This window comes from Oratosquilla oratoria, chromosome 16 (genome assembly GCF_046742065.1).
Source record: "Oratosquilla oratoria isolate Oo_2021 chromosome 16, ASM4674206v1, whole genome shotgun sequence".
NCBI lineage: Eukaryota > Metazoa > Arthropoda > Malacostraca > Stomatopoda > Squillidae > Oratosquilla > Oratosquilla oratoria.
In genome coordinates this window covers 48324701-48337200 of record NC_134792.1, presented here as the reverse complement: position 1 = coordinate 48337200, position 12500 = coordinate 48324701, and the positions used below count along the sequence as shown (strand labels likewise).

The window sequence follows — 12500 nt, the reverse complement described above, 5'->3', positions numbered from 1 at the left end:
TGCAGTCGTATTCTTAATCTGTACTTGTTTACTACCTGGGCTGGCAGGAACCGGCAGTATGAAATCATATTTGAAATGGAATGTTGACATTTCTCTGTGTTGACTGTTCCCATCGCGGCGACGTGGATATAATGGCATTGGTGGTGGTGGTGGTGGTGGTGGTGGTGGTTGTGGTGGTGATTCTGGTGGTGGTAGTGGTTGTGGTGGTGATTCTGGTGGTGGTAGTGGTTGTGGTGGTGATGTATTGACATTCGGAAAAGCCTAAAAAGAAAACACACCAACCAAAATAACATAAGTAAAATCAAGCGTGATCGATTGAGACAAAGAGACGGGCTCTAAAGGCAAAGTCCTGTCGCTGTACATTACAAATGAGTAAATATAAATGGGTAATCACACGCACACACACACACACACACACACACACACACACACACACACACACACACACACACACACACACACACACACACACACACACACACACACACACACACACACACACACACACACACACCTGCACTTGAAAACTTGTCATATGAGGAGAGATTGGCTAAACTGGAGTTACCGACTCTGGAGCAAAGAAGAGAGAGAGGTGACCTACTGACCATCTACAGAATCATGAAAGGCACAGAAATACTCTATAGAGAGGACTTGTTAAACTGGGACAAGAGAAGCACAAGAGGACATGGAAAGAAAATAAAAAAACATAGCTACAAAAGAGATCTGAAGAAAAACAGTTTTCCACATAGAGTGGTGGACACTTGGAACAAACTGGACAATGAAATAGTGTGCGCAAAAACCATTCATGAGTTTAAGAGCAAACTAGACACTGCGACATACAAAGGCGGGACACCACGAGCGTAGCTCCCCTTCCCGCAAAATACAACTAGGTAAATACACACACACACACACACACACACACACACACACACACACACACACACACCTGCTTCTCGTATTGATGACGAAGCCTTCAGACTCTTCGGCATGACACTTCCCGTCGTGGCGGTTTTGGGCTGCAGCTGACGGGAAGATCCCGAGAGGTCTCAGAGGCAAAGTCTATTTGGGCCGGTCGGCCTCCTGAGACCGTCTCGGGTATTTTGAGGGGGGAAACTACTTCCTTCAAACAGGCTGTATTCTCTCCTCCCCGCCCCCCCCTTCTCTCTCTCTCTCTCTCTCTCTCTCTCTCTCTCTCTCTCTCTCTCTCTCTCTCTCTCTCTCTCTCTCTCTCTCTCTCTCTCTCTCTCTTTCTCTCAATTTGTCATATTTCCTGTCTCACACACACACACACACACACACACACACACACACACACACACACACACACACACACACATATATATATATATATATATATATATATATATATATATATATTCATATAAGCTGATTTTATTTTAATTATACATCGATGAGAGTAATGGCTAGATGTGTCTTTAGCATTTTCTTCAAGTTATTTCTTATATACCTTTCTATAGTCTTATTCACTTTTGAAATAAGGTTTATTGTTTCACTGTAGCTAAACATTTTTGCTAAATCGCGATAACGGGTACAAGACCTTCAGTAGCGTATCTGCAAAATCCTAGTGTTTGTATGATGAGTGAATAGTGTGTATAATACGTGATACATAATGCACAATGCAGTGTATACATCATATGATGACTACATGGTGCACAACGTGTATGATGGTGTATGGAAAGTTGTAAAAGACAAATCGTACCGATCAAATCTCGTGTTGTTGATTACTCACGGGACCCAAATCCACCGAACTAAGCCCCAGTGTCCACTAAGAAGCTGTCCCTCTGGACCAGCTTGTCCTGTTGGCGTAAATCGGTGTGGCTTTTGGTCCAATTGACGTTTCCTACTTTCTGGACCACAAAAGGGACAAATACCCAACTGGGAATGAGCCCAAAGTGTTTCAGAACGAAGTATTTGCACGGCGAAGGAAAATGATGTAGATTTTGTACCCAGCAGCCAACTAGAAAGTAGGAAACATTACGTGAGCCAAAGCCAGGGCGATTTATGCTCCCAAGTGGCTGTCTTGTGTAGAAGCGGATTAATCCTGTGGATTTAAGTCCGCTGGATGACGTGCAGCAAAGGGGTTGGTGGGTAGGATTTGTCTTTTAATACGCTCCATATATACAGACACAAAGCAGACGTTAAGACTTACTGGACCTCAAATTTATCGACTCAAAGAACCAGAGAAAGTGTCTGTCATCGGTGACCGTTTGAATTGATCCAATGTTTCAAGAAAATGGAGCTAAAATTGAAATGTGAAAATGTAAAGAATTACAGTTTAGTGGCGTACATAAACGCAGATATGTATTACAAGTTGATTAGCACTTCAGTAAGGTGAGCTTCCTATAACTGAATAAATTCGTCTGTTGTTAACAAGGATACGTGGAGTATGTCACTAGCTAAGAGGTATATTCAATTTTACCGTGTAATATGTTTCCGCAAATTCCGATGTCCTATACACTGCCAATGTTATTGTAAAATTTGTATTTCATCCTCATGCTCGAATCACTCCATATAAAAAAAATTATTCTCATCCTATTGTTATAATCTGTTTTTGTATAATAATCAAGCCTATATACATACATAAATAAGGCTATATTTGCATATGTAACATTTTCATTAGCATCCACACGGGAGTGTGCACTACGGTGTAATGAGCTTCGCCAATAAATTGATATTACCACAACAACGTCGAGACTGTACAAAATCAAATTAATCTGAATGACCATCTTATGAGTCGATAATCTAAATAATAAGAAAAGAAAAATAAACTCATACCAATTTTCCACGATATCGAAATTGATATCATTTACCTCTACAAAATCAAGCAAGTAATTAATCTACAGAATAGTCTTCAGCTCGAGCTTCTGCTCTCAGTTGATCAAACTCGTCTGTTGTTAACAAGAACCAAATTTCCAAAAGAATACAAACACTACTCCGAGTGAGATCTGTGATTGACGTGAGTCGGGTTTCCTCCAGTCCAAAAGGTCTACCAACTTGACCGAAGAAAAATTTCCCCCCAAAGGTCGAGAAGTCTTGTTCCTCAGCCTCCCGTACAACCCCACGACGTCACTACACACTGGGCCTTGTGTTAAGCTCCTGCCTACAGGCAGGTCACTGCCCTTTGTAGAAACCTTCCGAAAACGGACCTTCCGAAACGGACCTTCCGAGGCGAAACGAGTCGGAAACTCTGAAGACCCATCGAAGCTCTTCGCTGCGTGAACTCCGCCTTCGAAAGACGCCTTCCGGCTTGATAAGAGCGGAGATCTAAAAATTATATGAAAAGGAATTCCTCATTAGCTCAGTGGTACATGATGAAACACTTGAATTATCTCGGCGGCTGTTGGAACAATAGCACCATTGTTCGTAGCTGGAAAAGAATATTTCCTTTATCATAAAGATCTACCAAGATTAACTTTAAACTTCCTGTAGTGTCTATAATCAGATTACATAACCCAAAGCTGTTTTGATAGATAAGTATAATTGATAAGGAAATCTAAATTAATAGATACTTTTACTTTTAGTAGTACATGCACCATAAGCATTCTTTGTTTACTGCACGAAGTTTACAAGGTTCTGAAAGAAGATTCAGGCCGCAAAAGAGGAGATTCTACCCTACTGGAAAATTGGAGGCCTTTCTGAATATTCCAAATTCCAAAAAAGAATTATACAATCCATCAAAGAGATACAATGATATTATTTTAAGTAATTTACCATAATTATATTAATACCACGACCCTTCCAACCTTGTAATTCATCTTTCACTAGACTGGCTTTTCCTTGTTAACTAATCAATTATCACCATTAATCTAAATCTAAACTTGACATTATTTCAAGCGAAATCTTGATGAAAATTAATCAATGTGCCAAGTACTCTCTGTATTCTATTATCATTTCTTCAACGATTTTTAACCACTCAATTGCCCGAACATTGTGGAGCCGCTGGCTTCTGTATACTTACACGTGCACACATACTATGCCTAAGACAAACATAAACTACGGTACAGTACAAAAAACAGACACGGGAGCATACGTCATAAAACAAAAACGGAATCCACTCATTTTCTATTTCTGTCTCTATATCTATCTGTCTACATATCTATCTCTTGTTTTCTCCTTCTCTCTTTTTTCTCTCTCTTTCTTTCTTTTCTCTTTCCTCTCTTTTTCCTCTCTTTCCCTCCACCTCTCTCTCTCTCTCTCTCTCTCTCTCTCTCTCTCTCTCTCTCTCTCTCTCTCTCTCTCTCTCTCTCTCTCTCTCTCTCTCTCTCTCTCTCTCTCTCTCTCTCTTCCCTCTCTCTCTCTTCCCTCTCTTTCTCCTCCCTTCTCTTTCTCTTCTCTCTCTCTCTCTCTCTCTCTCTCTCTCTTCCTCTCTCTCTCTCTCTCTCTCTCTCTCTCTCTCTCTCTCTCTCTCTCTCTCTCTCTCTCTCTCTTCCTCTCTCTCTTTTTCCTCCCTCTCTTTTTCCTCTCTTTCCTTCCTTTCCTCTCTCTTTCTCTATCTATCTATCTATCTATCTCTCTCTTCTTTCTCTTATCTCTCTTTCTCCCTCCCTTCTCTTTCTCTTCCCGACCAGATGCAAAGCCTTTTAATGTTATACTGAGAAGGAGGAGCAGCAGCCTGCTCGTGTGTGACATAGAATACGTAGGGATGATACCAGATCTCTGGAAAACGTGCAGCGGGACTAATGAACTGTGCGCTGTCTTCGGCCATAAAATAAAGTTTATGCCGAGTGTGTAAGGCTATATACTTGGTGCTTAGGGAATGAGGCATGTAATCTAGGATTATTCGTGCAGAAGCTTTTACTTGTATATATGTTATATATATATATATATATATATATATATATATATATATATGTATATATATATATATCTATATATGTGTGTGTGTGTGTGTGTGTGTGTGTGTGTGTGTGTGTGTGTGTGTGTTCGTGTGTGTGTGTGTGTTGTTTGTCTCTGCCATTGTCTCTGTCTTTATCTTTTTTTGTCTTTCTCTATCTCTTTATCTATCTCTTTCTCTCTGTCGCTGTCTGTTTCTGTCTCTATGTCTCTGCCTCTCTCTCTGATTTTGACTTAAACTATATTTTTCTTTGTCGTTTTTATCAGGAACTAGAGAAAGCTCACATAAAGCATAAACCTTAGGTTCTAAAACAAATCCCACAAACATTATAATTCCCACCGTAAGCTTATTAGTTTAATGTTTGACATTTTACATCGCCAAAAAATCCTCTCCACGTGCAGGCTTGAACGAAGCGCAAATATCATTAATCAAAGTTTAATGATCACATCCATGCGAGACACGGCTGAAAGCTGAAACACAATTATGTAAACTTCAGAAACTCAAGTTACGAATTGCATAAAAATAAAGTTCCTTGAATTTCAGAATGGCAAATTACTAAAAAGAAAAAAAAACAATTTCCATAAAGTTTCGAATAACAAATTACTGAATAAAATAAAAATAAGGACAGATTCACAAAGGCAGTTTATTAGACTTGAGAAAATCATGAGAATTTTTTGTATAAGCACTGAGAGTTTTCATTGAGTCTCAAAAAAAAAAAAAATCGAATCGCCCAAAAGACAAAACAAAATCGAATCGCCCAAAAGACAAAACAAAATCGAATCGCCCAAAAGACAAAACAAAATCGAATCGCCCAAAAGACAAAACAAAATCGAATCGCCCAAAAGACAAAACAAAATCGAATCGCCCAAAAGACAAAACAAAATCGAATCGCCCAAAAGACAAAACAAAATCGAATCGCCCAAAAGACAAAACAAAATCGAATCGCCCCAAAAAAACAAAACAAAATCGCATTACGTCGCCCTGATCAAAACACTCATAGAGACACTCCGCGTCCCTTGGCAATGATGCCAGAACAAAAAAATATTTAATTTTGTTTCTGTGGCGAAGGTATCAACGAATTTAAGTGTTACCTTTTATGACCTCGATCGGCGCCTCTCAACCTGACCTCACTGACCTCTCCTGGTGTCACAAGTGGGGTTCATAGACTAGAGATAGTTAGCGGATGTCGACGGCTATATTTTATTGTTAAAGTGTCTAAGAATCAGAAATGCATAAGTATAAAATTCGTAAGAAAGCTGATCTAGAATTACTCAAAGTTGCATAAATTCGTCTGAATTTAGCCAAAATTAAATCCTTAATTGTGCCAAAGCCAGAACTACGTGTCGTCTAAAACACGCTAGAGAAGCCATCCATAGTACAAAGGCTCCTTGATATTGAACAAAATATTTTTCTATTCTCCACAGCAAAATCCCTAAATGTACTGAAAACAATTACAAAGGATTACTAACAAATAGCATGCCGACAGGAGACCTTTTGGACCATAAATAAGTCTGATTCGGGGAAAAATAAAAAATAAATACACAAGTGAACAAATTAATAAATAAATAATAATAAATGATAAACAAACAAAAAATAACTAATTTATAACAAGCAACAAATAAATGAATAATGAAAAATAAACATAATTAATAATAAATGAATGAATGATAATGAATTAATAAATAGAATAAGATTAAATAAATGGCAGCCATTACAGCTTATTGTTGTGTATATCTAAATGAGATTCGGACGATGCCACGGGGGTGGACAGGAACTAAAAAGAAAACGGAATCCACTCACAGAAGAATTTCGTCGAAGTAGACTACACCATTTTCATCACCGGGAAAGGGCTAAGAAAACCAATAAATTACAACGAAAAGCCGAGTAACAGGTTCGGAGGTCTATTACATGTGGGTGTGGAAAACGTAGGATATTTCTTATCATTCGAGCAGCAGAAATGTCGAGATTTGGAGTAACGTTCGCGAAATAAACGAAGACGAAAAAAAAAAAAACCAGACTACTGAAGAACGCGCAAAGATTTCCTTCGTAATCGAACGCGTTTATTATCAAATCCCAAATCCAGACGACTGTATGTAGAATATTGAAATTGTCCAAACCTTTAAGAAACGACCACCTAACTCAAGGGAATATTTGGGCATATGAACGAAAGCTTCCGAGAATATCCAATTCCAAGTGAAATATTTATTTGCTATCGGGTACAGCACAGTGTTTAATGTAGCAAAAAAGCTAAACCTTGACTTCAAGGGTCGGGGGAGGGAGGGAGGGGGTGAGGGTGGGTGAGGGGGTGACTTTAATCTTTCTTGACTGTAAATAAATGTTGTAGAGATTGCAACGGTGTGCGTGGAGACCAAAATGCTTTAGTCTGTTGTGAGGCTCGGATATGTAGACCAAATGACCCAGAGGCGGGACCTGTGGAGCGCGCGCGCTCTCTCTCTCCTCTCCTCTCTCTCTCTCTCTCTCTCTCTCTCTCTCTCTCTCTCTCTCTCTCTCTCTCTCTCTCTCTCTCTCTCTCTCTCTCTCTCTCTCTCTCTCTCTCTCTCTCTCTCTCTCTCTCTCTCTCTCTCTCTCTCTCTCTCTCTCTCTCTCTCTCTCTCTCTCTCTCTCTCTCTCTCTCTCTCTCTCTCTCTCTCTCTCTCTCTCTCTCTCTCTCTCTCTCTCTCTCTCTCTCTCTCTCTATATATCTCTCTCTCACTCTCACTCTCTCTCTCTCTCTCTCTCTCTCTCTCTCTCTCTCTCTCTCTCTCTCTCTCTCTCTCTCTCTCTCTCTCTCTCTCTCTCTCCTCCCCTCTCTCTCTCTCTCTCTCTCTCTCTCTCTCTCTCTCTCTCTCTCTCTCTCTCTCTCTCTCTCTCTCTCTCTCTCTCTCTCTCTCTCTCTCTCTCTCTCTCTCTCTCTCTCTCTCTCTCTCTCTCTCTCTCTCTCTCCGCGCGCGGAATTGCAATCGATCAGACCGAGTTCTTGATCGATCAGAGCAAGGCTTCGGTCGATTCAGACCGTCGTGATCGATCAGACCAAGAAAGTGTTTGATTCAGACCGTCGTGATCGATCAGACTGAGTTCTTGATCGATCAGACCAAGGTCTCGGTCGATTCAGACCGTCTTAATCGATCAGACCGAGTTCTTGATCAATTCAGACCGTGTTTAGTACGGGTCTGAGCTTCGACTGTCAGACCAACTCATGTGGCATTTTTCTTTAACAAATTGAGTCGACTCGTCTGATGAAGACCAGGAAAGAAAATAATTCCAATCAACCGAACAAGACTTTATTTCAGAACTTATCTCTCTTTCTAGTTGAACAAAATAGAAATTATTTTGACCAACTGAGTTGTGTCAGTGTTAAAACAATGTCTCTAAGTGTTTTCCTTTTTTATTTCTATTTCATTTTATTCTATTCTATCTTATTTTATCTTGTGTTGTTTTGATTGATTTGATTTGATTTGATTTTACTTTATTTTTTTCTTGTCATTTTATTTCGTTTTCATTTCGTTTTATTTTATTTTCCTTTATCTTGTTTTTTTCATTTTTACTTTATTTGATTTAGTCCAATCTAATTATCTCATTTCGTTTTATATATGTGTGTATATGCCTTTTCCACTTAGATGAGAAAGAGAAAATGGGATCTCTCTCCTCCAAATTGGTTCTCAGTCGACAAATTTCGTTCAGACGAGAATTCGTTCCCGTTCAGCGGAACTAAATCTCATCGAAAACAAAAGTCTCCAAGACACCAAAGAGTACAAAGAAAAATACGTTGCTACGCATCCTAGAGAACTCTGAAGGAAATATGCGTTGATATTTCAAGTGAAGAATGTTTCAATAATACTAAAACAGAAATTATGTACAGTGAAGAATAGGTGTTATGTTTCATGCATACAGCGAATTACTCAAACAGAAATATTTTAAGTGAAGAATATAAGTGTTTTAATAATACTAAAACAAAAATTATGTACAGTGAAGAATGGATATTATGTTTCATGCATACAGCGAATTACTCAAACAGAAATCTTTCAAGTGAAGAATATAAGTGTTTCAATAATACTAAAACAGAAATTATGTACAATGAAGAATGGATATTATGTTTCATGCATACAGCGAATTACTCAAACAGAAATCTTTCAAGTGAAGAATATAAGTGTTTCAATAATACTAAAACAGAAATTATGTACAATGAAGAATGGATATTATGTTTCATGCATACAGCGAATTACTCAAACAGAAATCTGAAGTAACAAAAAAAAGAAAAACAAATCTATAGCCATAGAAGCCTACGATATTTTTTATCTATTTATTATACTATATTTTTGTCAATAACCAGCGTTTCTAGCCTTTGTGGACAATGCTGGAACGAAGAGTAGGAGAAACTTAAAGAGAACAGTAACAGAATGGAGGGATTAGAGAAGTTAAAAGTGATCATCATCTCATTTCTTCTTCGTCTTTTTCTTCTTCGTTTTTTTTTTTTTTTTCTAAGATTAGGTTCCAATCATAAAAGATTCCCGAAGGGCTCTGATCCGTAAGGATATCACCAAAGTCTCTAAAATATCGACTGTAAAAACCATAGATTCGTTATCCCATTCGAGGAAGTCCTAGTAGTCATAAGAGGTTTTAGTATTTCGTAATCTTGAGGAAAGTTCGAGAAACAGGCGAATACTCCGCCATGTCAACTGTGGGTACCACGATGAGGCTTCGAACTCGCATGAAAATGTCGACATGATGACAAATGTCGACATCGCCTCATCCACGACGCCTGGCGTCTGAAGGAGTGAGTCACTCATTAATCTAATATCATCTGAACAAAATCACTAGGCGTCACCATAAATAGATATATGTCACTATATCAAAAGGATTTATTATCGAAATTTAAGTTTCATAAACATAGGTTGACATCCCGTAATAGATGATCGTAGGTTTTTAGTAGACTAAAAATCTTGCAACGTTTTGATAAAGATACGGATTCTGTAAAACGTCTTCGTTGTCAAAATCAAATCTTGTGTTACCCTTTTCAGAGGGAAGATATGTCGCCATCCAGTTGAATTAAATCATTTGGGAATAATCAGAATATAACGGTTAAGAGGACAACATTCTACGCGTTGACTCACAATACGACATTACAAAGGTCAAAGGTATTTGGCTACGGCAACGTTTTATGTATTGAGAGTAGAACGTGCTGTATCGGGAAACATCATACCCTGAAATTGTATATCGTGGAGCAAAAAGCCTTTTGGGTATGAGTTTGCCAAGGAAACTGCATTACGATGTAGACAAAAAAGAAAAGAAAGAAAACGCTCAAAAGTCTTGAGCCAAGAAGGTTGTGAAGGATATTAGGAGGAGAAGGAGACGAAGAGGAAAAGATAAGGAGGAAGAAAAGAAAACGGAGCAAGGAAGAAAATGGTATTGGGAGCATTGGGGAGTAGCCGAGCCTGTACTAAGTGTAGATTGCAAAGTGTAAGGTGGAAACTGCCAAAGTGTAAAGTGAGCAAGAACAAAGGATTTGGTACGACACAGCATTTTGCAGCGGCACTTGCTAGATTGGGCCAGGAAATTGGAAGCCAGGCCAAGTTACAGAAGAGTGTACCAAACCTACCCACACCACCCCCACTGTGAGAGAGAGAGAGAGGGGGGGGGAGGGAGGGAAGGAGAGAGGGAGAGATTCATCATTGTCTTAAATAACGTACTGGACTCCTCATCGACATCCATTAACCTCCCGGATGAGACCTCACTGCCAGCATATAGACCTACCTATACGCAATGCTGTGACCTTACACGCGTGCGCCATCTCCTTGCTCAAGGAGATAGTAACGGCTTGCAGTGTTAGTAGTGAAACTTACAAATCCTGAGTGAGCTTTGATCGCGGACCTGTATATGATTCACCACGGTCTTGGATCACGTGTTGGACTCGTGATCGACAGCTATTCCCCACCCACCTCCCTGGAAAAGAGCTGAGGTCATATATGACCGATCTATGGGTAATGCTGTGAACTTACACGCACACACACACCCTACTCCCCGCCCACGAGAGTTGGAGTAACGACTCGCAGAGCAGCAATACTGAGTTTTTTTCAGCCCTGGACGGGATTCGAACCCGGACCACCATAGTGGCGGCCGAGAACTCTAACCACCGCATTCATGTGTACATGCACGTGTGTGTGTGTGTGTGTGTGTGTGTGTGTGTGTGTGTGTGTGTGTGTGTGTGTGTGTGTGTGTGTGTGTATTTACCTATTTATCTAGTTGTATTACACGGGAAGGGAGCTATGCTCGTAGTGACCCGTCTTTGTATCTTTCAGCATCAAGTTTTTTCTTAAAATTTGAATAGTATTTGCACACACTGTTTCTTTATCTAAGTTATTCCAGATATCCAGCACTCTGCGTGGGAAGCTATTCTTTTTCCGATCTCTTCTATAGTTATCCTTTTTGAGTTTCTTTTCATGACCTCTTGATTTTCCATTGTCATTTTTTAATGTGTGTGTGAGTGTGTGTGTGTGTGTGTGTGTGTGTGTGTGTGTGTGTGTGTGTGTGTGTGTGTGTGTGTGTGTGTGTGTGTGTGTGTGTCTTCGGCAATTTGTTTTTTAATCCTATATGACCACACAGGCCAAAGCCTGTATTACCTTTGAATACAGGTAAACAGAATTCATTTCTTTTGCTTTATCTGTATCTCATCTTATATCAATAATCTTCGGATAATGAGATTAGGCTTAACATATCGTGTTCAACAAATCTGTTGGACTCCAAAGTTACCTGTTCCTGAAATGCGTCCGACACAGTTTGCTGGACATAGTCTATCATAACTTCTCGAAGGCGTTTGACAGGGTTTCCAACAGAGGGCTCTGAAAGAAACAAAAAAAGAAATAGTTAGACGTATATGAACTTAGTGATAATAAGAACACGGGTACGTGTGTTCACTTATGCAAAATAGACCACTTGGAAAAAAGAAACTAACGAAGCAGAGTGCTTTCGTATATTACATCCAGTGCAAAAAGTATTTTTTGAACTGGGTGTAATATACGAAAGCGCTCTGCTTCGTTAGTTTCTTTTCTCCAAGTGGTATACTTTGCATATGTACTTGGGTATCTTTGACCAGGAGAATAACTATCAGTGAACGTAATAGCATACGTGGATCGCATTATCCCATTCGTATCTGAAGTTCCTTCTCTGCTGAAAGGAGTCTTGTGGCGTAAGATGAAATAACTTAACTAAAACCCAAAATTGCCATAACTAAGTCAAGACTTAATACATAGGCCGTACCCTTTCCCAAAGAATAGCCCGGCGGTTCTGCAGTGGGTTCTTCAGATTGACCATTCTCTTTGAACAAAAAAACCCTCAACAATACCGGATTTCTTTCTTCTTTCTGTTCTAAATAAATGACTTAAGAGCCGAGTTGATGAACAGGATTCGCGAGCCGAGGCGTGCAATCAACCTCAGCACTACATTTCTAAAACACTTCCTCTTCTTCTCTGAAATGTCCTTCATTGTAGAAATTCTCTTCCTGTATATTCATGCCCACTCTGGCTAAATTTAGCGTGGAGTTGACAAACATCACCGAGGTATATCTCGTGTACTGTCCTGGTGTAGAATGTCCACGGTTCTTTTGGGTGAATTTGCGTCCTCTCTCTCTATCTCTATCTGTTTATTTCTC

The 12500-nt window shown here is 39.5% G+C and overlaps 1 protein-coding gene across 4 annotated transcripts in view; it reads right to left on the bottom strand.

Moving 5' to 3' along the window:
- Positions 1 to 12500, bottom strand: part of LOC143033984 (uncharacterized) — a 326328-nt gene that overhangs the window by 281556 nt on the left and 32272 nt on the right. For 2 of the 4 annotated variants that reach the window (XM_076199760.1, XM_076199764.1), the window contains exon 2: positions 11603 to 11691. The exons of the other annotated variants lie outside the window; for them this stretch is intronic. The gene's annotated coding sequence lies outside the window, so the exon portion shown is untranslated. The remainder of the gene's footprint in view (positions 1 to 11602; positions 11692 to 12500) is intronic. 4 annotated transcript variants of the gene reach the window in all.